Source organism: Osmerus eperlanus, chromosome 21, assembly GCF_963692335.1.
Source record: "Osmerus eperlanus chromosome 21, fOsmEpe2.1, whole genome shotgun sequence".
NCBI classification, from domain to species: Eukaryota; Metazoa; Chordata; class Actinopteri; order Osmeriformes; family Osmeridae; genus Osmerus; species Osmerus eperlanus.
Window position 1 is genome coordinate 11,794,110 of NC_085038.1, and position 20,255 is coordinate 11,814,364.

At 46.7% G+C, this 20,255-nt stretch overlaps 33 non-coding genes across 33 annotated transcripts; all 33 read right to left on the minus strand.

Moving 5' to 3' along the window:
* Positions 1 to 5,577: 5,577 nt before the first annotated feature.
* trnaa-ugc (transfer RNA alanine (anticodon UGC)) lies at positions 5,578 to 5,650 on the minus strand. The gene has a single exon. It is a non-coding gene; the product is annotated as a tRNA-Ala (tRNA).
* A 275-nt stretch (positions 5,651 to 5,925) lies between these two features.
* On the minus strand, positions 5,926 to 5,998 carry trnaa-cgc (transfer RNA alanine (anticodon CGC)). The gene has a single exon. It is a non-coding gene; the product is annotated as a tRNA-Ala (tRNA).
* Positions 5,999 to 6,153: 155 nt separating this feature from the next.
* Positions 6,154 to 6,226, minus strand: trnaa-agc (transfer RNA alanine (anticodon AGC)). The gene has a single exon. It is a non-coding gene; the product is annotated as a tRNA-Ala (tRNA).
* A 508-nt stretch (positions 6,227 to 6,734) lies between these two features.
* trnaa-ugc (transfer RNA alanine (anticodon UGC)) lies at positions 6,735 to 6,807 on the minus strand. Its single transcript has one exon. It is a non-coding gene; the product is annotated as a tRNA-Ala (tRNA).
* A 275-nt stretch (positions 6,808 to 7,082) lies between these two features.
* Positions 7,083 to 7,155, minus strand: trnaa-cgc (transfer RNA alanine (anticodon CGC)). The gene has a single exon. It is a non-coding gene; the product is annotated as a tRNA-Ala (tRNA).
* A 508-nt stretch (positions 7,156 to 7,663) lies between these two features.
* Positions 7,664 to 7,736, minus strand: trnaa-cgc (transfer RNA alanine (anticodon CGC)). Its single transcript has one exon. It is a non-coding gene; the product is annotated as a tRNA-Ala (tRNA).
* Positions 7,737 to 8,471: 735 nt separating this feature from the next.
* On the minus strand, positions 8,472 to 8,544 carry trnaa-ugc (transfer RNA alanine (anticodon UGC)). Its single transcript has one exon. It is a non-coding gene; the product is annotated as a tRNA-Ala (tRNA).
* Positions 8,545 to 8,819: 275 nt separating this feature from the next.
* Positions 8,820 to 8,892, minus strand: trnaa-cgc (transfer RNA alanine (anticodon CGC)). The gene has a single exon. It is a non-coding gene; the product is annotated as a tRNA-Ala (tRNA).
* Positions 8,893 to 9,046: 154 nt separating this feature from the next.
* Positions 9,047 to 9,119, minus strand: trnaa-agc (transfer RNA alanine (anticodon AGC)). Its single transcript has one exon. It is a non-coding gene; the product is annotated as a tRNA-Ala (tRNA).
* A 508-nt stretch (positions 9,120 to 9,627) lies between these two features.
* trnaa-ugc (transfer RNA alanine (anticodon UGC)) lies at positions 9,628 to 9,700 on the minus strand. Its single transcript has one exon. It is a non-coding gene; the product is annotated as a tRNA-Ala (tRNA).
* Positions 9,701 to 9,975: 275 nt separating this feature from the next.
* On the minus strand, positions 9,976 to 10,048 carry trnaa-cgc (transfer RNA alanine (anticodon CGC)). Its single transcript has one exon. It is a non-coding gene; the product is annotated as a tRNA-Ala (tRNA).
* A 154-nt stretch (positions 10,049 to 10,202) lies between these two features.
* trnaa-agc (transfer RNA alanine (anticodon AGC)) lies at positions 10,203 to 10,275 on the minus strand. The gene has a single exon. It is a non-coding gene; the product is annotated as a tRNA-Ala (tRNA).
* A 508-nt stretch (positions 10,276 to 10,783) lies between these two features.
* trnaa-ugc (transfer RNA alanine (anticodon UGC)) lies at positions 10,784 to 10,856 on the minus strand. The gene has a single exon. It is a non-coding gene; the product is annotated as a tRNA-Ala (tRNA).
* Positions 10,857 to 11,131: 275 nt separating this feature from the next.
* Positions 11,132 to 11,204, minus strand: trnaa-cgc (transfer RNA alanine (anticodon CGC)). Its single transcript has one exon. It is a non-coding gene; the product is annotated as a tRNA-Ala (tRNA).
* A 154-nt stretch (positions 11,205 to 11,358) lies between these two features.
* trnaa-agc (transfer RNA alanine (anticodon AGC)) lies at positions 11,359 to 11,431 on the minus strand. The gene has a single exon. It is a non-coding gene; the product is annotated as a tRNA-Ala (tRNA).
* Positions 11,432 to 11,712: 281 nt separating this feature from the next.
* On the minus strand, positions 11,713 to 11,785 carry trnaa-cgc (transfer RNA alanine (anticodon CGC)). Its single transcript has one exon. It is a non-coding gene; the product is annotated as a tRNA-Ala (tRNA).
* A 154-nt stretch (positions 11,786 to 11,939) lies between these two features.
* On the minus strand, positions 11,940 to 12,012 carry trnaa-ugc (transfer RNA alanine (anticodon UGC)). The gene has a single exon. It is a non-coding gene; the product is annotated as a tRNA-Ala (tRNA).
* Positions 12,013 to 12,287: 275 nt separating this feature from the next.
* On the minus strand, positions 12,288 to 12,360 carry trnaa-cgc (transfer RNA alanine (anticodon CGC)). The gene has a single exon. It is a non-coding gene; the product is annotated as a tRNA-Ala (tRNA).
* A 154-nt stretch (positions 12,361 to 12,514) lies between these two features.
* Positions 12,515 to 12,587, minus strand: trnaa-ugc (transfer RNA alanine (anticodon UGC)). Its single transcript has one exon. It is a non-coding gene; the product is annotated as a tRNA-Ala (tRNA).
* A 275-nt stretch (positions 12,588 to 12,862) lies between these two features.
* trnaa-cgc (transfer RNA alanine (anticodon CGC)) lies at positions 12,863 to 12,935 on the minus strand. The gene has a single exon. It is a non-coding gene; the product is annotated as a tRNA-Ala (tRNA).
* A 735-nt stretch (positions 12,936 to 13,670) lies between these two features.
* On the minus strand, positions 13,671 to 13,743 carry trnaa-ugc (transfer RNA alanine (anticodon UGC)). The gene has a single exon. It is a non-coding gene; the product is annotated as a tRNA-Ala (tRNA).
* Positions 13,744 to 14,245: 502 nt separating this feature from the next.
* Positions 14,246 to 14,318, minus strand: trnaa-agc (transfer RNA alanine (anticodon AGC)). The gene has a single exon. It is a non-coding gene; the product is annotated as a tRNA-Ala (tRNA).
* Positions 14,319 to 14,826: 508 nt separating this feature from the next.
* trnaa-ugc (transfer RNA alanine (anticodon UGC)) lies at positions 14,827 to 14,899 on the minus strand. Its single transcript has one exon. It is a non-coding gene; the product is annotated as a tRNA-Ala (tRNA).
* Positions 14,900 to 15,174: 275 nt separating this feature from the next.
* Positions 15,175 to 15,247, minus strand: trnaa-cgc (transfer RNA alanine (anticodon CGC)). Its single transcript has one exon. It is a non-coding gene; the product is annotated as a tRNA-Ala (tRNA).
* Positions 15,248 to 15,982: 735 nt separating this feature from the next.
* Positions 15,983 to 16,055, minus strand: trnaa-ugc (transfer RNA alanine (anticodon UGC)). The gene has a single exon. It is a non-coding gene; the product is annotated as a tRNA-Ala (tRNA).
* A 502-nt stretch (positions 16,056 to 16,557) lies between these two features.
* Positions 16,558 to 16,630, minus strand: trnaa-agc (transfer RNA alanine (anticodon AGC)). Its single transcript has one exon. It is a non-coding gene; the product is annotated as a tRNA-Ala (tRNA).
* A 508-nt stretch (positions 16,631 to 17,138) lies between these two features.
* Positions 17,139 to 17,211, minus strand: trnaa-ugc (transfer RNA alanine (anticodon UGC)). The gene has a single exon. It is a non-coding gene; the product is annotated as a tRNA-Ala (tRNA).
* Positions 17,212 to 17,713: 502 nt separating this feature from the next.
* Positions 17,714 to 17,786, minus strand: trnaa-agc (transfer RNA alanine (anticodon AGC)). Its single transcript has one exon. It is a non-coding gene; the product is annotated as a tRNA-Ala (tRNA).
* A 508-nt stretch (positions 17,787 to 18,294) lies between these two features.
* On the minus strand, positions 18,295 to 18,367 carry trnaa-ugc (transfer RNA alanine (anticodon UGC)). The gene has a single exon. It is a non-coding gene; the product is annotated as a tRNA-Ala (tRNA).
* Positions 18,368 to 18,869: 502 nt separating this feature from the next.
* Positions 18,870 to 18,942, minus strand: trnaa-agc (transfer RNA alanine (anticodon AGC)). The gene has a single exon. It is a non-coding gene; the product is annotated as a tRNA-Ala (tRNA).
* A 508-nt stretch (positions 18,943 to 19,450) lies between these two features.
* Positions 19,451 to 19,523, minus strand: trnaa-ugc (transfer RNA alanine (anticodon UGC)). The gene has a single exon. It is a non-coding gene; the product is annotated as a tRNA-Ala (tRNA).
* Positions 19,524 to 19,798: 275 nt separating this feature from the next.
* trnaa-cgc (transfer RNA alanine (anticodon CGC)) lies at positions 19,799 to 19,871 on the minus strand. Its single transcript has one exon. It is a non-coding gene; the product is annotated as a tRNA-Ala (tRNA).
* Positions 19,872 to 20,025: 154 nt separating this feature from the next.
* On the minus strand, positions 20,026 to 20,098 carry trnaa-agc (transfer RNA alanine (anticodon AGC)). Its single transcript has one exon. It is a non-coding gene; the product is annotated as a tRNA-Ala (tRNA).
* Between the last annotated feature and the right edge of the window lie 157 nt (positions 20,099 to 20,255).

Genomic DNA, 20,255 nt, shown 5'->3' on the forward strand with positions numbered 1-20,255 from the left:
TTGCCGCAGCACAGACTGCTCGTAAGCACGGGGGGAAACCTGCTGCCACAGTATCTGAAGAAGAACTCACATAGGCAATAGGCCTCTTAAGATTACCATACTGCTGGGTCAGTACACCCTGGTGTAGTCTGGCAGACCGAGAGCTGGCGCCTGGGCCCAGGCCTGCTTGAGAGATACAAATGATTTATCAGCTTCAGTTTTCCACAACAAATGAGTATCAGTCTCCTTCCTTAAATCAAGGATAGGTCTAGCCAACACAGCATAATCAAGGATCTACTAACGACAATACCCGGCTGAACCTAGAACAAGACTTGAGTTGTTATGGTGTTCTAGGCTTCGGTATCCATCGGATGGCCTCCACTCTATCAGGCGTCAATAGATGCTCTGTACCTTTGAGTGTATGGCCCAGATACTTGACCTCCTAAGACCATAACTGCAGTTTTGCCTTTAAGGCCTTGTGGCCCTTCTCAGCCAGTGCCTGTAGCACAGCAATAGTGTCCTGTTGGCAGGAGGCAAGATTCTTAGAACATATCAAAAAGGTCATTAATATACTGCACCAGAGTAGAGCCGGCTGCTAAGGTGACATCCTGGAGGTCCTCTCGTAATGCTTGACTAAACAACGTAGGTGATTCGGTGTACCCCTGTGGTAGAACTGAAATGTATAGTGGACCTGGCGAAACGTGAATGCAAACAGATACTGGCTCTCTTCTGCAATGGTAACAGAAAAGAAAGCAAACAATAGTCATTCACAGAGCTAGAAAGTAACAGGGTTACTTGCTAAGTATCGTAACAGGGTTAGGCACAACAGGATGTATAACACAGGCATTACCTGCTTATAAACCCATAATAAACTTCCAAGTATTTTATTAGCATTAAAGGATCAAATTGACCTAAAGTCTACCTATGACTCCTTGTTTCAACAAAGCATTAATAACTGGGACAATACCTTTCCCTACTTCTCTATTACTAGCATACTGAGGTACGGTTCTCAAGAGTCGTACTACAAACAATGATAACAACTGGGGTAGCATTCTTAATGCGCCCAATATGATAAGCGTGTGTGGACCACAGTAGCTCAGGCCCAGCTTCTAGCAAGGCCACATCTGCGGTCGCTAAAATCTCTGCATTCCACTGCTGGGGGATGTGTATGGGATTGCTAGGCCAAGTGTTCTTTTATCCTAAGGAATAGATAAGAAAAAGTCAGTAGTGCATTTCATTTCGGTTCAGTTTGCACAACAAATTCCTTTCCAACAGATTTACTTGTTACTTACTTTTACATAGTTGAAAGAAATACATGTTCATCTTTCAAAGATCCATCTATCCACCCATAAGAGCTAATTGACAGTTGTGTCCACAGGAACCCCAGAAACTACCACTATCATCTCATTGATTTGGGTACTGTGTACTGTTGAACTGGCTAACCTAGTAGCTCTGTGTCTTACTTGAAAAAAGAGGAGCTCTCTGCCTCCCCTATTCTTGATTATTATTATTTTTGATGGTGGCTGTTTACTGTCTGAGTGTCCTTGAGCAGGCCACAGCAAGCTCTTCGTTCTGAAGAAAACGGGAGGGTTTGAGTGCAGTAGTATGGAGTATATGACTGAAGGGTACTGACTATTTCTGTATACTGTGACAATAGCCTGCGCTGTGGCGTATCTGTTTACAGAGTATGCACATATCCCTGTCTATCTCTTACTCCCCTTGCTGCCTGCCCCTGGCTCTCCTTTTTCCTTTAAACATATTATTTTCTTTCTGTAAGACATTCATTTGCAATGTCATTAATTTCTCAACTTTCTTTTCTGCATTCTCCTGCATCAATGTACAATTATGTTTGACATAATCCATAATCATATCAACAGTTTTTGTTCTCCCAATTTAGAACCTGTTTCTTAACTTCTACCTGGAGTTCAGGAAGCAATCCACATATGAACACATGATAAAGTGGCATGGGGATGCAGCTGCTGTAAAACCAGAATGTTTTTTTATTTTTTTTCAAAAAAAAAAAAATCCTAGTAAGTCTTTCCAGATCATCTGTAGGATCCTCATCTTTTCTGTTTGCGATCATACACTTTGCTCCAGTCAAGCAACACCCCTCCAGTATTACTGCCATTAAACACCATCAGAAACCTATGCTTTAAGTTTTCTCAACATACCGGTCTGGAGTTCACCCTCTAAGCCTTGATTCAAATCAATAAAAGTAGGTATGTTGGCATTGATAGCTATATTTGCAAATCTCTTAGAAATGTTGCTGAGTCCTCTCATGTCAGGAAATCCCTTTCCTAGCTCCCTCAGCTCAGTCACTGACCATGGGCGATAAAGGTACATAGGCTGTCATACATCAGGACCTGGATATGCACACATAGGGTTCATTGATACCTGGGGGTTCAACTGACAGGCCTTCCTGGTTAACCTCACCCATCATGTTTTGCTGTGATATAAACCTTCTCTTGTAGGTTCTGTTCTGGCTGCACCTGACCCGCTGCTTCCCCTAATAATGCATTTTGCCTGTCTCTGGCTCTCCTCAGCATAGCCACAGCTATAGCAACAACATCATCTTCATTGTAGGTAAATAGGCTACAAATCTTTGGTAGACTCTCTTGTTTCCCTTGAGAATTAGCGCTACCTTCAGCCTGTTTCACAACTACTGACTTCTCACAATTAGTTTTGGCACTGTTAGTCTGTTCAAGCAACTTCATGTTAACATGTTCGAACAATGTCTTGAGTTCCCTCACTTTATGACTTTGTTCAGTCTGATCATCTTTTCTCTGTCTCAAGACGCTCCGGGTCATTTCTTGCTTCTCTATCAGAATCCGTTTTAGCTTGATCTGATTGTATTTTCTCAAGATAGACAATGCCACGTCGTCTCGTAGCTTCAGTTAACCATATCATAAACATTGGCCAGCTGACAAATTGTTTACACGTCCGACTTGTTTCCTTGTCTTTCAAAACCGCTTTTAAACTCTCCTATATATATATTTTGTTTTACATCAAACGTTCACTCCAGCGGAAAACAATGTCTCGGGTCATGATTAATCCACGCATGCCATCTCTCAATGCTTGACACTGCTTGAATTCCATGTAAATCAAATCATATATCGGGCTGGACTAACAACGTCTCTATCGCTCCTGTACTGAAAGCTAGATTACCCATACTGAATTACAAAGTATCTGTAACAAATCTCATAACGGTAGGCTCTTATGATTTACTGCAGCAAGAATCACACAGCACTTTAGAATATAGTCACAAAATCACATGGCACTATAAAACAGTCGCACAATCTCATAGCACTGTAAAACGGTCACAATATTGAAGAATAAAAGAACTACAATATCATGTGGTAGTGAACTACAAATATGGCCTTTTTCAAGCCAAACTATCCTCGCCCTCCGGCGCTCGATCATGGGACGCGCCTACAAAGACCCAACTCTTTGGGAACGCGCATACAATAATTTCCTCAACTCCATAAGTAACAAAATAACCACAATTCGTGCTTAAAAGGGACGAGTTAATTCATAAACTGCCAGTCTATATCTTTCCCTTAGTATTTGATTGTTTCCCTCGCTGATAATTAAATGCCAAGCTTGTCAGTTAAAAGCCTAACTGCCCCTTTACATTGTCAAAGTATCCCTAACTAGTTTAAAACCACTTTACCCTTAAAAGTTGGTCTCTCGCATAAAGCCTGTGACCCTGATACATTATGACCGCCCACCTACTGTGCTTGGTCTTAAGAAAAGCCCAAAACAAAACTTAATACAGTTACAATTCAAACCAAAATAAAAGTCCCACTAAGATCTCTGTTCAAAAGAGAAAAGCCCAACACAAAACTTAATACAGTTACAATTCAACTTAATACAATTCAAACCAACATAAGATGTCTGTTCAACTAAAGTTTTCAGCTGTAAACGTGCATTTTAAAAGAAACACATACCTTTCCTTGTTTGGTTCACCCCTGGTCTGCATCTGTAAAACCATACTCTCTGTTATCAGATCCTTTTCCCCAGATCAAGAGTATGGGACGTATTCTCTTAACAGATCCTTTGCCTCAGATCAAGAACACAGATTGTTTTACATACTTTTTCAATACTTCACACGACCAGAGTTCTTGTACGCTATCAGAGTTTGCCAACTCTGACCAAGACAAAGTAAAAATAGCAAGTCAATTAATGACCCAAATTTACTAAACCAAAACTCTAATATTATCTTCCTCCTGTTGAGGCCTAGCAGACTCTGGTCTGCTAAGACCAGGCTCCCAACTGAACGTCACAATAAAAGGTTCTTAAATTGTTTACGTTACCAGCATCGCAGAGGGACAGCAGGCGCACCAAGCATAAAGCAATCCGTGAATGGGGTTTTGGAAAAGGATCCCCTTACCATTTAGTTTTGTGCACCACAGGTTCTGCTTTATACTGGTGCTGCCGTGGGTCTCTCCTGGATCTGGTTCTGCAATCCTGCTGCTCGACAACGCCAATTGATGAAGAAAGTGTTTTGTCCGTCTCTTCATAAACGGAGTGACTAAGTTCAGTTGAGTTCTGGATTTTACTAAGTATTATCAATCTGCCGATTGGGAGAGAAAACCAGACCTCTGACAATAAATGACCACACAACACCAGGCTTAGGTCTCAATCATGTCTTTCTCAGCTCTGAAAGCCGGAGGACCATCCCTTGCTCCTACCTGGGAGAGTTGAATCGTCCCACACTTTGGAGCTGCTTTTCCGAAACACGTGCAAAGGTTGTTGTGGAACGGAGCTCCATTTTTCAATGAAAAAGCTGTTGGAGAATGCGGGCATCGATCCCGCTGCCTCTCTCATGCGAAGCAAGCGCTCTACCACTTGAGCTAATTCCCCCATATTAAGCTCCTTGTTGGGGAACTTTTTAGCATCAGCATGAGGACCCAATTAGTATTAGGCCAATCGTGTCGTCATCCTTCATGCCAATGCGATTCTTGTAAATGTTGCTTTGGAAAGAAACTAAATCTTGCCAGTTAAACAGCATCACCTATGGAGGATGTGAGCATCGATCTCGCTACCGCTCGCATGCTAAGCGAGCGCTCTACCATTTGAGCTAATCCCCCACCTTACATGTGTGTACTTTCCTTGGAAGAGTTAAAAACTGCTCAGTCTTGAGTCACAATCGACAATCTGGCTCGACTGCAATTTGAATCGCACAGGGATTGCGAGTATCGATTCCCCTGCATATGACAGGCAAAGGAAGCGCTGCAGCATTTGAGCTAACTGGCACTTCCCTTGCTCTTACCTGGGAGAGTTGAATCGTCCCACACTTTGGAGCTGCTTTTCCGAAACACGTGCAAAGGTTGTTGTGGAACGGAGCTCCATTTTTCAATGAAAAAGCTGTTAGAGAATGCGGGCATCGATCCCGCTGCCTCTCGCATGCGAAGCAAGCGCTCTACCGCTTGAGCTAATTCCCCCATATTAAGCTCCTTGTTGGGGAACTTGTTAGCATCAGCATGCGGACCCAAATTGTATTAGGCCAATCGTGTCGTCATCCTTCATGCCAATGCGATTCTTGTAAATGTTGCTTTGGAAAGAAACTAAATCTTGCCAGTTAAACAGCATCACCTATGGAGGATGCGGGCATCGATCCCGCTACCTCTCGCATGCAAAGCGAGCGCTCTACCATTTGAGCTAATCCCCCATGTTGAGTTCCTCGTTGGGGAACTTGTGAGCGTCAGCATGAGTACAGTTTGGTTCGACTGCTTACTTGACATCAATTTGAATCTCACAGGGATTGCGAGTATCGATTCCCCTGCATATGACAGGCAAAGGAAGCGCTGCAGCATTTGAGCTAACTGGCACTTCCCTTGCTCCTACCTGGGAGAGTTGAATCGTCCCACACTTTGGAGCTGCTTTTCTGAAACACGTGCAAAGGTTGTTGTGGAACGGAGCTCCATTTTTCAATGAAAAAGCTGTTGGAGAATGCGGGCATCGATCCCGCTGCCTCTCGCATGCGAAGCAAGCGCTCTACCACTTGAGCTAATTCCCCCATATTAAGCTCCTTGTTGGGGAACTTGTTAGCATCAGCATGCGGACCCAAATTGTATTAGGCCAATCGTGTCGTCATCCTTCATGCCAATGCGATTCTTGTAAATGTTGCATTTGGAAAGAAACTAAATCTTGCCAGTTAAACAGCATCACCTATGGAGGATGCGGGCATCGATCCCGCTACCTCTCGCATGCTAAGCGAGCACTCTACCATTTGAGCTAATCCCCCACCTTACATGTGTGTACTTTCCTTGGAAGAGTTAAAAACTGCTCAGTCTTGAGTCACAATCGACAATCTGGCTCGACTGCAATTTGAATCTCACAGGGATTGCGAGTATCGATTCCCCTGCATATGACAGGCAAAGGAAGCGCTGCAGCATTTGAGCTAACTGGCACTTCCCTTGCTCCTACCTGGGAGAGTTGAATCGTCCCACACTTTGGAGCTGCTTTTCCGAAACACGTGCAAAGGTTGTTGTGGAACGGAGCTCCATTTTTCAATGAAAAAGCTGTTAGAGAATGCGGGCATCGATCCCGCTGCCTCTCGCATGCGAAGCAAGCGCTCTACCGCTTGAGCTAATTCCCCCATATTAAGCTCCTTGTTGGGGAACTTGTTAGCATCAGCATGCGGACCCAAATTGTATTAGGCCAATCGTGTCGTCATCCTTCATGCCAATGCGATTCTTGTAAATGTTGCTTTGGAAAGAAACTAAATCTTGCCAGTTAAACAGCATCACCTATGGAGGATGCGGGCATCGATCCCGCTACCTCTCGCATGCAAAGCGAGCGCTCTACCATTTGAGCTAATCCCCCATGTTGAGTTCCTCGTTGGGGAACTTGTGAGCGTCAGCATGAGTACAGTTTGGTTCGACTGCTTACTTGACATCAATTTGAATCTCACAGGGATTGCGAGTATCGATTCCCCTGCATATGACAGGCAAAGGAAGCGCTGCAGCATTTGAGCTAACTGGCACTTCCCTTGCTCCTACCTGGGAGAGTTGAATCGTCCCACACTTTGGAGCTGCTTTTCTGAAACACGTGCAAAGGTTGTTGTGGAACGGAGCTCCATTTTTCAATGAAAATGCTGTTGGAGAATGCGGGCATCGATCCCGCTGCCTCTCGCATGCGAAGCAAGCGCTCTACCACTTGAGCTAATTCCCCCATATTAAGCTCCTTGTTGGGGAACTTGTTAGCATCAGCATGCGGACCCAAATTGTATTAGGCCAATCGTGTCGTCATCCTTCATGCCAATGCGATTCTTGTAAATGTTGCTTTGGAAAGAAACTAAATCTTGCCAGTTAAACAGCATCACCTATGGAGGATGTGAGCATTGATCTCGCTACCGCTCGCATGCTAAGCGAGCGCTCTACCATTTGAGCTAATCCCCCACCTTACATGTGTGTACTTTCCTTGGAAGAGTTAAAAACTGCTCAGTCTTGAGTCACAATCGACAATCTGGCTCGACTGCAATTTGAATCTCACAGGGATTGCGAGTATCGATTCCCCTGCATATGACAGGCAAAGGAAGCGCTGCAGCATTTGAGCTAACTGGCACTTCCCTTGCTCCTACCTGGGAGAGTTGAATCGTCCCACACTTTGGAGCTGCTTTTCTGAAACACGTGCAAAGGTTGTTGTGGAACGGAGCTCCATTTTTCAATAAAAATGCTGTTGGAGAATGCGGGCATCGATCCCGCTGCCTCTCGCATGCGAAGCAAGCGCTCTACCACTTGAGCTAATTCCCCCATATTAAGCTCCTTGTTGGGGAACTTGTTAGCATCAGCATGCGGACCCAAATTGTATTAGGCCAATCGTGTCGTCATCATTCATGCCAATGCGATTCTTGTAAATGTTGCTTTGGAAAGAAACTAAATCTTGCCAGTTAAACAGCATCACCTATGGAGGATGTGAGCATTGATCTCGCTACCGCTCGCATGCTAAGCGAGCGCTCTACCATTTGAGCTAATCCCCCACCTTACATGTGTGTACTTTCCTTGGAAGAGTTAAAAACTGCTCAGTCTTGAGTCACAATCGACAATCTGGCTCGACTGCAATTTGAATCTCACAGGGATTGCGAGTATCGATTCCCCTGCATATGACAGGCAAAGGAAGCGCTGCAGCATTTGAGCTAACTGGCACTTCCCTTGCTCCTACCTGGGAGAGTTGAATCGTCCCACACTTTGGAGCTGCTTTTCCGAAACACGTGCAAAGGTTGTTGTGGAACGGAGCTCCATTTTTCAATGAAAAAGCTGTTGGAGAATGCGGGCATCGATCCCACTGCCTCTCGCATGCGAAGCAAACGCTCTACCACTTGAGCTAATTCCCCCATATTAAGCTTCTTGTTGGGGAACTTGTTAGCATCAGCATGCGGACCCAAATTGTATTAGGCCAATCGTGTCGTCATCCTTCATGCCAATGCGATTCTTGTAAATGTTGCTTTGGAAAGAAACTAAATCTTGCCAGTTAAACAGCATCACCTATGGAGGATGCGGGCATCGATCCCGCTACCTCTCGCATGCAAAGCGAGCGCTCTACCATTTGAGCTAATCCCCCATGTTGAGTTCCTCGTTGGGGAACTTGTGAGCGTCAGCATGAGTACAGTTTGGTTCGACTGCTTACTTGACATCAATTTAAATCTCACAGGGATTGCGAGTATCGATTCCCCTGCATATGACAGGCAAAGGAAGCGCTGCAGCATTTGAGCTAACTGGCACTTCCCTTGCTCCTACCTGGGAGAGTTGAATCGTCCCACACTTTGGAGCTGCTTTTCCGAAACACGTGCAAAGGTTGTTGTGGAACGGAGCTCCATTTTTCAATGAAAAAGCTGTTGGAGAATGCGGGCATCGATCCCGCTGCCTCTCGCATGCGAAGCAAGCGCTCTACCACTTGAGCTAATTCCCCCATATTAAGCTCCTTGTTGAGGAACTTGTTAGCATCAGCATGCGGACCCAAATTGTATTAGGCCAATCGTGTCGTCATCCTTCATGCCAATGCGATTCTTGTAAATGTTGCTTTGGAAAGAAACTAAATTTTGCCAGTTAAACAGCATCACCTATGGAGGATGCGGGCATCGATCCCGCTACCTCTCGCATGCTAAGCGAGCACTCTACCATTTGAGCTAATCCCCCACCTTACATGTGTGTACTTTCCTTGGAAGAGTTAAAAACTGCTCAGTCTTGAGTCACAATCGACAATCTGGCTCGACTGCAATTTGAATCGCACGGGGATTGCGAGTACCGATTCCCCTGCATATGACAGGCAAAGGAAGCGCTGCAGCATTTGAGCTAACTGGCACTTCCCTTGCTCCTACCTGGGAGAGTTGAATCGTCCCACACTTTGGAGCTGCTTTTCCGAAACACGTGCAAAGGTTGTTGTGGAACGGAGCTCCATTTTTCAATGAAAAAGCTGTTAGAGAATGCGGGCATCGATCCCGCTGCCTCTCGCATGCGAAGCAAGCGCTCTACCGCTTGAGCTAATTCCCCCATATTAAGCTCCTTGTTGGGGAACTTGTTAGCATCAGCATGCGGACCCAAATTGTATTAGGCCAATCGTGTCGTCATCCTTCATGCCAATGCGATTCTTGTAAATGTTGCTTTGGAAAGAAACTAAATCTTGCCAGTTAAACAGCATCACCTATGGAGGATGCGGGCATCGATCCCGCTACCTCTCGCATGCAAAGCGAGCGCTCTACCATTTGAGCTAATCCCCCATGGTGAGTTTCTCGTTGGGGAACTTGTGAGCGTCAGCATGAGTACAGTTTGGTTCGACTGCTTACTTGACATCAATTTGAATCTCACAGGGATTGCGAGTATCGATTCCCCTGCATATGACAGGCAAAGGAAGCGCTGCAGCATTTGAGCTAACTGGCACTTCCCTTGCTCCTACCTGGGAGAGTTGAATCGTCCCACACTTTGGAGCTGCTTTTCTGAAACACGTGCAAAGGTTGTTGTGGAACGGAGCTCCATTTTTCAATGAAAAAGCTGTTGGAGAATGCGGGCATCGATCCCGCTGCCTCTCGCATGCGAAGCAAGCGCTCTACCACTTGAGCTAATTCCCCCATATTAAGCTCCTTGTTGGGGAACTTGTTAGCATCAGCATGCGGACCCAAATTGTATTAGGCCAATCGTGTCGTCATCCTTCATGCCAATGCGATTCTTGTAAATGTTGCTTTGGAAAGAAACTAAATCTTGCCAGTTAAACAGCATCACCTATGGAGGATGCGGGCATCGATCCCGCTACCTCTCGCATGCTAAGCGAGCACTCTACCATTTGAGCTAATCCCCCACCTTACATGTGTGTACTTTCCTTGGAAGAGTTAAAAACTGCTCAGTCTTGAGTCACAATCGACAATCTGGCTCGACTGCAATTTGAATCTCACGGGGATTGCGAGTATCGATTCCCCTGCATATGACAGGCAAAGGAAGCGCTGCAGCATTTGAGCTAACTGGCACTTCCCTTGCTCCTACCTGGGAGAGTTGAATCGTCCCACACTTTGGAGCTGCTTTTCCGAAACACGTGCAAAGGTTGTTGTGGAACGGAGCTCCATTTTTCAATGAAAAAGCTGTTGGAGAATGCGGGCATCTATCCCGCTGCCTCTCGCATGCGAAGCAAACGCTCTACCACTTGAGCTAATTCCCCCATATTAAGCTCCTTGTTGGGGAACTTGTTAGCATCAGCATGCGGACCCAAATTGTATTAGGCCAATCGTGTCGTCATCCTTCATGCCAATGCGATTCTTGTAAATGTTGCTTTGGAAAGAAACTAAATCTTGCCAGTTAAACAGCATCACCTATGGAGGATGCGGGCATCGATCCCGCTACCTCTCGCATGCAAAGCGAGCGCTCTACCATTTGAGCTAATCCCCCATGTTGAGTTCCTCGTTGGGGAACTTGTGAGCTTCAGCATGAGTACAGTTTGGTTCGACTGCTTACTTGACATCAATTTAAATCTCACAGGGATTGCGAGTATCGATTCCCCTGCATATGACAGGCAAAGGAAGCGCTGCAGCATTTGAGCTAACTGGCACTTCCCTTGCTCCTACCTGGGAGAGTTGAATCGTCCCACACTTTGGAGCTGCTTTTCCGAAACACGTGCAAAGGTTGTTGTGGAACGGAGCTCCATTTTTCAATGAAAAAGCTGTTGGAGAATGCGGGCATCGATCCCGCTGCCTCTCGCATGCGAAGCAAGCGCTCTACCACTTGAGCTAATTCCCCCATATTAAGCTCCTTGTTGAGGAACTTGTTAGCATCAGCATGCGGACCCAAATTGTATTAGGCCAATCGTGTCGTCATCCTTCATGCCAATGCGATTCTTGTAAATGTTGCTTTGGAAAGAAACTAAATTTTGCCAGTTAAACAGCATCACCTATGGAGGATGCGGGCATCGATCCCGCTACCTCTCGCATGCTAAGCGAGCACTCTACCATTTGAGCTAATCCCCCACCTTACATGTGTGTACTTTCCTTGGAAGAGTTAAAAACTGCTCAGTCTTGAGTCACAATCGACAATCTGGCTCAACTGCAATTTGAATCGCACAGGGATTGCGAGTACCGATTCCCCTGCATATGACAGGCAAAGGAAGCGCTGCAGCATTTGAGCTAACTGGCACTTCCCTTGCTCCTACCTGGGAGAGTTGAATCGTCCCACACTTTGGAGCTGCTTTTCCGAAACACGTGCAAAGGTTGTTGTGGAACGGAGCTCCATTTTTCAATGAAAAAGCTGTTGGAGAATGCGGGCATCGATCCCGCTGCCTCTCGCATGCGAAGCAAGCGCTCTACCACTTGAGCTAATTCCCCCATATTAAGCTCCTTGTTGAGGAACTTGTTAGCATCAGCATGCGGACCCAAATTGTATTAGGCCAATCGTGTCGTCATCCTTCATGCCAATGCGATTCTTGTAAATGTTGCTTTGGAAAGAAACTAAATCTTGCCAGTTAAACAGCATCACCTATGGAGGATGCGGGCATCGATCCCGCTACCTCTCGCATGCAAAGCGAGCGCTCTACCATTTGAGCTAATCCCCCATGTTGAGTTCCTCGTTGGGGAACTTGTGAGCGTCAGCATGAGTACAGTTTGGTTCGACTGCTTACTTGACATCAATTTGAATCTCACAGGGATTGCGAGTATCGATTCCCCTGCATATGACAGGCAAAGGAAGCGCTGCAGCATTTGAGCTAACTGGCACTTCCCTTGCTCCTACCTGGGAGAGTTGAATCGTCCCACACTTTGGAGCTGCTTTTCCGAAACACGTGCAAAGGTTGTTGTGGAACGGAGCTCCATTTTTCAATGAAAAAGCTGTTGGAGAATGCGGGCATCGATCCCGCTGCCTCTCGCATGCGAAGCAAGCGCTCTACCACTTGAGCTAATTCCCCCATATTAAGCTCCTTGTTGAGGAACTTGTTAGCATCAGCATGCGGACCCAAATTGTATTAGGCCAATCGTGTCGTCATCCTTCATGCCAATGCGATTCTTGTAAATGTTGCTTTGGAAAGAAACTAAATCTTGCCAGTTAAACAGCATCACCTATGGAGGATGCGGGCATCGATCCCGCTACCTCTCGCATGCAAAGCGAGCGCTCTACCATTTGAGCTAATCCCCCATGTTGAGTTCCTCGTTGGGGAACTTGTGAGCGTCAGCATGAGTACAGTTTGGTTCGACTGCTTACTTGACATCAATTTGAATCTCACAGGGATTGCGAGTATCGATTCCCCTGCATATGACAGGCAAAGGAAGCGCTGCAGCATTTGAGCTAACTGGCACTTCCCTTGCTCCTACCTGGGAGAGTTGAATCGTCCCACACTTTGGAGCTGCTTTTCTGAAACACGTGCAAAGGTTGTTGTGGAACGGAGCTCCATTTTTCAATGAAAAAGCTGTTGGAGAATGCGGGCATCGATCCCGCTGCCTCTCGCATGCGAAGCAAGCGCTCTACCACTTGAGCTAATTCCCCCATATTAAGCTCCTTGTTGGGGAACTTGTTAGCATCAGCATGCGGACCCAAATTGTATTAGGCCAATCGTGTCGTCATCCTTCATGCCAATGCGATTCTTGTAAATGTTGCTTTGGAAAGAAACTAAATCTTGCCAGTTAAACAGCATCACCTATGGAGGATGTGAGCATCGATCTCGCTACCGCTCGCATGCTAAGCGAGCGCTCTACCATTTGAGCTAATCCCCCACCTTACATGTGTGTACTTTCCTTGGAAGAGTTAAAAACTGCTCAGTCTTGAGTCACAATCGACAATCTGGCTCGACTGCAATTTGAATCGCACAGGGATTGCGAGTATCGATTCCCCTGCATATGACAGGCAAAGGAAGCGCTGCAGCATTTGAGCTAACTGGCACTTCCCTTGCTCTTACCTGGGAGAGTTGAATCGTCCCACACTTTGGAGCTGCTTTTCCGAAACACGTGCAAAGGTTGTTGTGGAACGGAGCTCCATTTTTCAATGAAAAAGCTGTTAGAGAATGCGGGCATCGATCCCGCTGCCTCTCGCATGCGAAGCAAGCGCTCTACCGCTTGAGCTAATTCCCCCATATTAAGCTCCTTGTTGGGGAACTTGTTAGCATCAGCATGCGGACCCAAATTGTATTAGGCCAATCGTGTCGTCATCCTTCATGCCAATGCGATTCTTGTAAATGTTGCTTTGGAAAGAAACTAAATCTTGCCAGTTAAACAGCATCACCTATGGAGGATGCGGGCATCGATCCCGCTACCTCTCGCATGCAAAGCGAGCGCTCTACCATTTGAGCTAATCCCCCATGTTGAGTTCCTCGTTGGGGAACTTGTGAGCGTCAGCATGAGTACAGTTTGGTTCGACTGCTTACTTGACATCAATTTGAATCTCACAGGGATTGCGAGTATCGATTCCCCTGCATATGACAGGCAAAGGAAGCGCTGCAGCATTTGAGCTAACTGGCACTTCCCTTGCTCCTACCTGGGAGAGTTGAATCGTCCCACACTTTGGAGCTGCTTTTCTGAAACACGTGCAAAGGTTGTTGTGGAACGGAGCTCCATTTTTCAATGAAAAAGCTGTTGGAGAATGCGGGCATCGATCCCGCTGCCTCTCGCATGCGAAGCAAGCGCTCTACCACTTGAGCTTATTCCCCCATATTAAGCTCCTTGTTGGGGAACTTGTTAGCATCAGCATGCGGACCCAAATTGTATTAGGCCAATCGTGTCGTCATCCTTCATGCCAATGCGATTCTTGTAAATGTTGCTTTGGAAAGAAACTAAATCTTGCCAGTTAAACAGCATCACCTATGGAGGATGCGGGCATCGATCCCGCTACCTCTCGCATGCTAAGCGAGCACTCTACCATTTGAGCTAATCCCCCACCTTACATGTGTGTACTTTCCTTGGAAGAGTTAAAAACTGCTCAGTCTTGAGTCACAATCGACAATCTGGCTCGACTGCAATTTGAATCTCACAGGGATTGCGAGTATCGATTCCCCTGCATATGACAGGCAAAGGAAGCGCTGCAGCATTTGAGCTAACTGGCACTTCCCTTGCTCCTACCTGGGAGAGTTGAATCGTCCCACACTTTGGAGCTGCTTTTCCGAAACACGTGCAAAGGTTGTTGTGGAACGGAGCTCCATTTTTCAATGAAAAAGCTGTTAGAGAATGCGGGCATCGATCCCGCTGCCTCTCGCATGCGAAGCAAGCGCTCTACCGCTTGAGCTAATTCCCCCATATTAAGCTCCTTGTTGGGGAACTTGTTAGCATCAGCATGCGGACCCAAATTGTATTAGGCCAATCGTGTCGTCATCCTTCATGCCAATGCGATTCTTGTAAATGTTGCTTTGGAAAGAAACTAAATCTTGCCAGTTAAACAGCATCACCTATGGAGGATGCGGGCATCGATCCCGCTACCTCTCGCATGCAAAGCGAGCGCTCTACCATTTGAGCTAATCCCCCATGTTGAGTTCCTCGTTGGGGAACTTGTGAGCGTCAGCATGAGTACAGTTTGGTTCGACTGCTTACTTGACATCAATTTGAATCTCACAGGGATTGCGAGTATCGATTCCCCTGCATATGACAGGCAAAGGAAGCGCTGCAGCATTTGAGCTAACTGGCACTTCCCTTGCTCCTACCTGGGAGAGTTGAATCGTCCCACACTTTGGAGCTGCTTTTCTGAAACACGTGCAAAGGTTGTTGTGGAACGGAGCTCCATTTTTCAATGAAAATGCTGTTGGAGAATGCGGGCATCGATCCCGCTGCCTCTCGCATGCGAAGCAAGCGCTCTACCACTTGAGCTAATTCCCCCATAGTAAGCTCCTTGTTGGGGAACTTGTTAGCATCAGCATGCGGACCCAAATTGTATTAGGCCAATCGTGTCGTCATCCTTCATGCCAATGCGATTCTTGTAAATGTTGCTTTGGAAAGAAACTAAATCTTGCCAGTTAAACAGCATCACCTATGGAGGATGTGAGCATCGATCTCGCTACCGCTCGCATGCTAAGCGAGCGCTCTACCATTTGAGCTAATCCCCCACCTTACATGTGTGTACTTTCCTTGGAAGAGTTAAAAACTGCTCAGTCTTGAGTCACAATCGACAATCTGGCTCGACTGCAATTTGAATCTCACAGGGATTGCGAGTATCGATTCCCCTGCATATGACAGGCAAAGGAAGCGCTGCAGCATTTGAGCTAACTGGCACTTCCCTTGCTCCTACCTGGGAGAGTTGAATCGTCCCACACTTTGGAGCTGCTTTTCCGAAACACGTGCAAAGGTTGTTGTGGAACGGAGCTCCATTTTTCAATGAAAAAGCTGTTAGAGAATGCGGGCATCGATCCCGCTGCCTCTCGCATGCGAAGCAAACGCTCTACCACTTGAGCTAATTCCCCCATATTAAGCTTCTTGTTGGGGAACTTGTTAGCATCAGCATGCGGACTCAAATTGTATTAGGCCAATCGTGTCGTCATCCTTCATGCCAATGCGATTCTTGTAAATGTTGCTTTGGAAAGAAACTAAATCTTGCCAGTTAAACAGCATCACCTATGGAGGATGCGGGCATCGATCCCGCTACCTCTCGCATGCAAAGCGAGCGCTCTACCATTTGAGCTAATCCCCCATGTTGAGTTCCTCGTTGGGGAACTTGTGAGCGTCAGCATGAGTACAGTTTGGTTCGACTGCTTACTTGACATCAATTTAAATCTCACAGGGATTGCGAGTATCGATTCCCCTGCATATGACAGGCAAAGGAAGCGCTGCAGCATTTGAGCTAACTGGCACTTCCCTTGCTCCTACCTGGGAGAGTTGAATCGTCCCACACTTTGGAGCTGCTTTTCCGAAACACGTGCAAAGGTTGTTGTGGAACGGAGCTCCATTTTTCAATGAAAAAGCTGTTGGAGAATGCGGGCATCGATCCCGCTGCCTCTCGCATGCGAAGCAAGCGCTCTACCACTTGAGCTTATTCCCCCATATTAAGCTCCTTGTTGAGGAACTTGTTAGCATCAGCATGCGGACCCAAATTGTATTAGGCCAATCGTGTCGTCATCCTTCATGCCAATGCGATTCTTGTAAATGTTGCTTTGGAAAGAAACTAAATTTTGCCAGTTAAACAGCATCACCTATGGAGGATGCGGGCATCGATCCCGCTACCTCTCGCATGCTAAGCGAGCACTCTACCATTTGAGCTAATCCCCCACCTTACATGTGTGTACTTTCCTTGGAAGAGTTAAAAACTGCTCAGTCTTGAGTCACAATCGACAATCTGGCTCGACTGCAATTTGAATCGCACGGGGATTGCGAGTACCGATTCCCCTGCATATGACAGGCAAAGGAAGCGCTGCAGCATTTGAGCTAACTGGCACTTCCCTTGCTCCTACCTGGGAGAGTTGAATCGTCCCACACTTTGGAGCTGCTTTTCCGAAACACGTGCAAAGGTTGTTGTGGAACGGAGCTCCATTTTTCAATGAAAAAGCTGTTAGAGAATGCGGGCATCGATCCCGCTGCCTCTCGCATGCGAAGCAAACGCTCTACCACTTGAGCTAATTCCCCCATATTAAGCTTCTTGTTGGGGAACTTGTTAGCATCAGCATGCGGACCCAAATTGTATTAGGCCAATCGTGTCGTCATCCTTCATGCCAATGCGATTCTTGTAAATGTTGCTTTGGAAAGAAACTAAATCTTGCCAGTTAAACAGCATCACCTATGGAGGATGCGGGCATCGATCCCGCTACCTCTCGCATGCAAAGCGAGCGCTCTACCATTTGAGCTAATCCCCCATGTTGAGTTCCTCGTTGGGGAACTTGTGAGCGTCAGCATGAGTACAGTTTGGTTCGACTGCTTACTTGACATCAATTTAAATCTCACAGGGATTGCGAGTATCGATTCCCCTGCATATGACAGGCAAAGGAAGCGCTGCAGCATTTGAGCTAACTGGCACTTCCCTTGCTCCTACCTGGGAGAGTTGAATCGTCCCACACTTTGGAGCTGCTTTTCCGAAACACGTGCAAAGGTTGTTGTGGAACGGAGCTCCATTTTTCAATGAAAAAGCTGTTGGAGAATGCGGGCATCGATCCCGCTGCCTCTCGCATGCGAAGCAAGCGCTCTACCACTTGAGCTTATTCCCCCATATTAAGCTCCTTGTTGAGGAACTTGTTAGCATCAGCATGCGGACCCAAATTGTATTAGGCCAATCGTGTCGTCATCCTTCATGCCAATGCGATTCTTGTAAATGTTGCTTTGGAAAGAAACTAAATTTTGCCAGTTAAACAGCATCACCTATGGAGGATGCGGGCATCGATCCCGCTACCTCTCGCATGCTAAGCGAGCACTCTACCATTTGAGCTAATCCCCCACCTTACATGTGTGTACTTTCCTTGGAAGAGTTAAAAACTGCTCAGTCTTGAGTCACAATCGACAATCTGGCTCGACTGCAATTTGAATCGCACGGGGATTGCGAGTACCGATTCCCCTGCATATGACAGGCAAAGGAAGCGCTGCAGCATTTGAGCTAACTGGCACTTCCCTTGCTCCTACCTGGGAGAGTTGAATCGTCCCACACTTTGGAGCTGCTTTTCCGAAACACGTGCAAAGGTTGTTGTGGAACGGAGCTCCATTTTTCAATGAAAAAGCTGTTAGAGAATGCGGGCATCGATCCCGCTGCCTCTCGCATGCGAAGCAAACGCTCTACCACTTGAGCTAATTCCCCCATATTAAGCTTCTTGTTGGGGAACTTGTTAGCATCAGCATGCGGACCCAAATTGTATTAGGCCAATCGTGTCGTCATCCTTCATGCCAATGCGATTCTTGTAAATGTTGCTTTGGAAAGAAACTAAATCTTGCCAGTTAAACAGCATCACCTATGGAGGATGCGGGCATCGATCCCGCTACCTCTCGCATGCAAAGCGAGCGCTCTACCATTTGAGCTAATCCCCCATGTTGAGTTCCTCGTTGGGGAACTTGTGAGCGTCAGCATGAGTACAGTTTGGTTCGACTGCTTACTTGACATCAATTTAAATCTCACAGGGATTGCGAGTATCGATTCCCCTGCATATGACAGGCAAAGGAAGCGCTGCAGCATTTGAGCTAACTGGCACTTCCCTTGCTCCTACCTGGGAGAGTTGAATCGTCCCACACTTTGGAGCTGCTTTTCCGAAACACGTGCAAAGGTTGTTGTGGAACGGAGCTCCATTTTTCAATGAAAAAGCTGTTGGAGAATGCGGGCATCGATCCCGCTGCCTCTCGCATGCGAAGCAAGCGCTCTACCACTTGAGCTGATTCCCCCATATTAAGCTCCTTGTTGAGGAACTTGTTAGCATCAGCATGCGGACCCAAATTGTATTAGGCCAATCGTGTCGTCATCCTTCATGCCAATGCGATTCTTGTAAATGTTGCTTTGGAAAGAAACTAAATTTTGCCAGTTAAACAGCATCACCTATGGAGGATGCGGGCATCGATCCCGCTACCTCTCGCATGCTAAGCGAGCACTCTACCATTTGAGCTAATCCCCCACCTTACATGTGTGTACTTTCCTTGGAAGAGTTAAAAACTGCTCAGTCTTGAGTCACAATCGACAATCTGGCTCGACTGCAATTTGAATCGCACGGGGATTGCGAGTACCGATTCCCCTGCATATGACAGGCAAAGGAAGCGCTGCAGCATTTGAGCTAACTGGCACTTCCCTTGCTCCTACCTGGGAGAGTTGAATCGTCCCACACTTTGGAGCTGCTTTTCCGAAACACGTGCAAAAGTTGTTGTGGAACGGAGCTCCATTTTTCAATGAAAAAGCTGTTAGAGAATGCGGGCATCGATCCCGCTGCCTCTCGCATGCGAAGCAAACGCTCTACCACTTGAGCTAATTCCCCCATATTAAGCTTCTTGTTGGGGAACTTGTTAGCATCAGCAAGCGGACCCAAATTGTATTAGGCCAATCGTGTCGTCATCCTTCATGCCAATGCGATTCTTGTAAATGTTGCTTTGGAAAGAAACTAAATCTTGCCAGTTAAACAGCATCACCTATGGAGGATGCGGGCATCGATCCCGCTACCTCTCGCATGCAAAGCGAGCGCTCTACCATTTGAGCTAATCCCCCATGTTGAGTTCCTCGTTGGGGAACTTGTGAGCGTCAGCATGAGTACAGTTTGGTTCGACTGCTTACTTGACATCAATTTAAATCTCACAGGGATTGCGAGTATCGATTCCCCTGCATATGACAGGCAAAGGAAGCGCTGCAGCATTTGAGCTAACTGGCACTTCCCTTGCTCCTACCTGGGAGAGTTGAATCGTCCCACACTTTGGAGCTGCTTTTCCGAAACACGTGCAAAGGTTGTTGTGGAACGGAGCTCCATTTTTCAATGAAAAAGCTGTTGGAGAATGCGGGCATCGATCCCGCTGCCTCTCGCATGCGAAGCAAGCGCTCTACCACTTGAGCTAATTCCCCCATATTAAGCTCCTTGTTGAGGAACTTGTTAGCATCAGCATGCGGACCCAAATTGTATTAGGCCAATCGTGTCGTCATCCTTCATGCCAATGCGATTCTTGTAAATGTTGCTTTGGAAAGAAACTAAATTTTGCCAGTTAAACAGCATCACCTATGGAGGATGCGGGCATCGATCCCGCTACCTCTCGCATGCTAAGCGAGCACTCTACCATTTGAGCTAATCCCCCACCTTACATGTGTGTACTTTCCTTGGAAGAGTTAAAAACTGCTCAGTCTTGAGTCACAATCGACAATCTGGCTCAACTGCAATTTGAATCGCACAGGGATTGCGAGTACCGATTCCCCTGCATATGACAGGCAAAGGAAGCGCTGCAGCATTTGAGC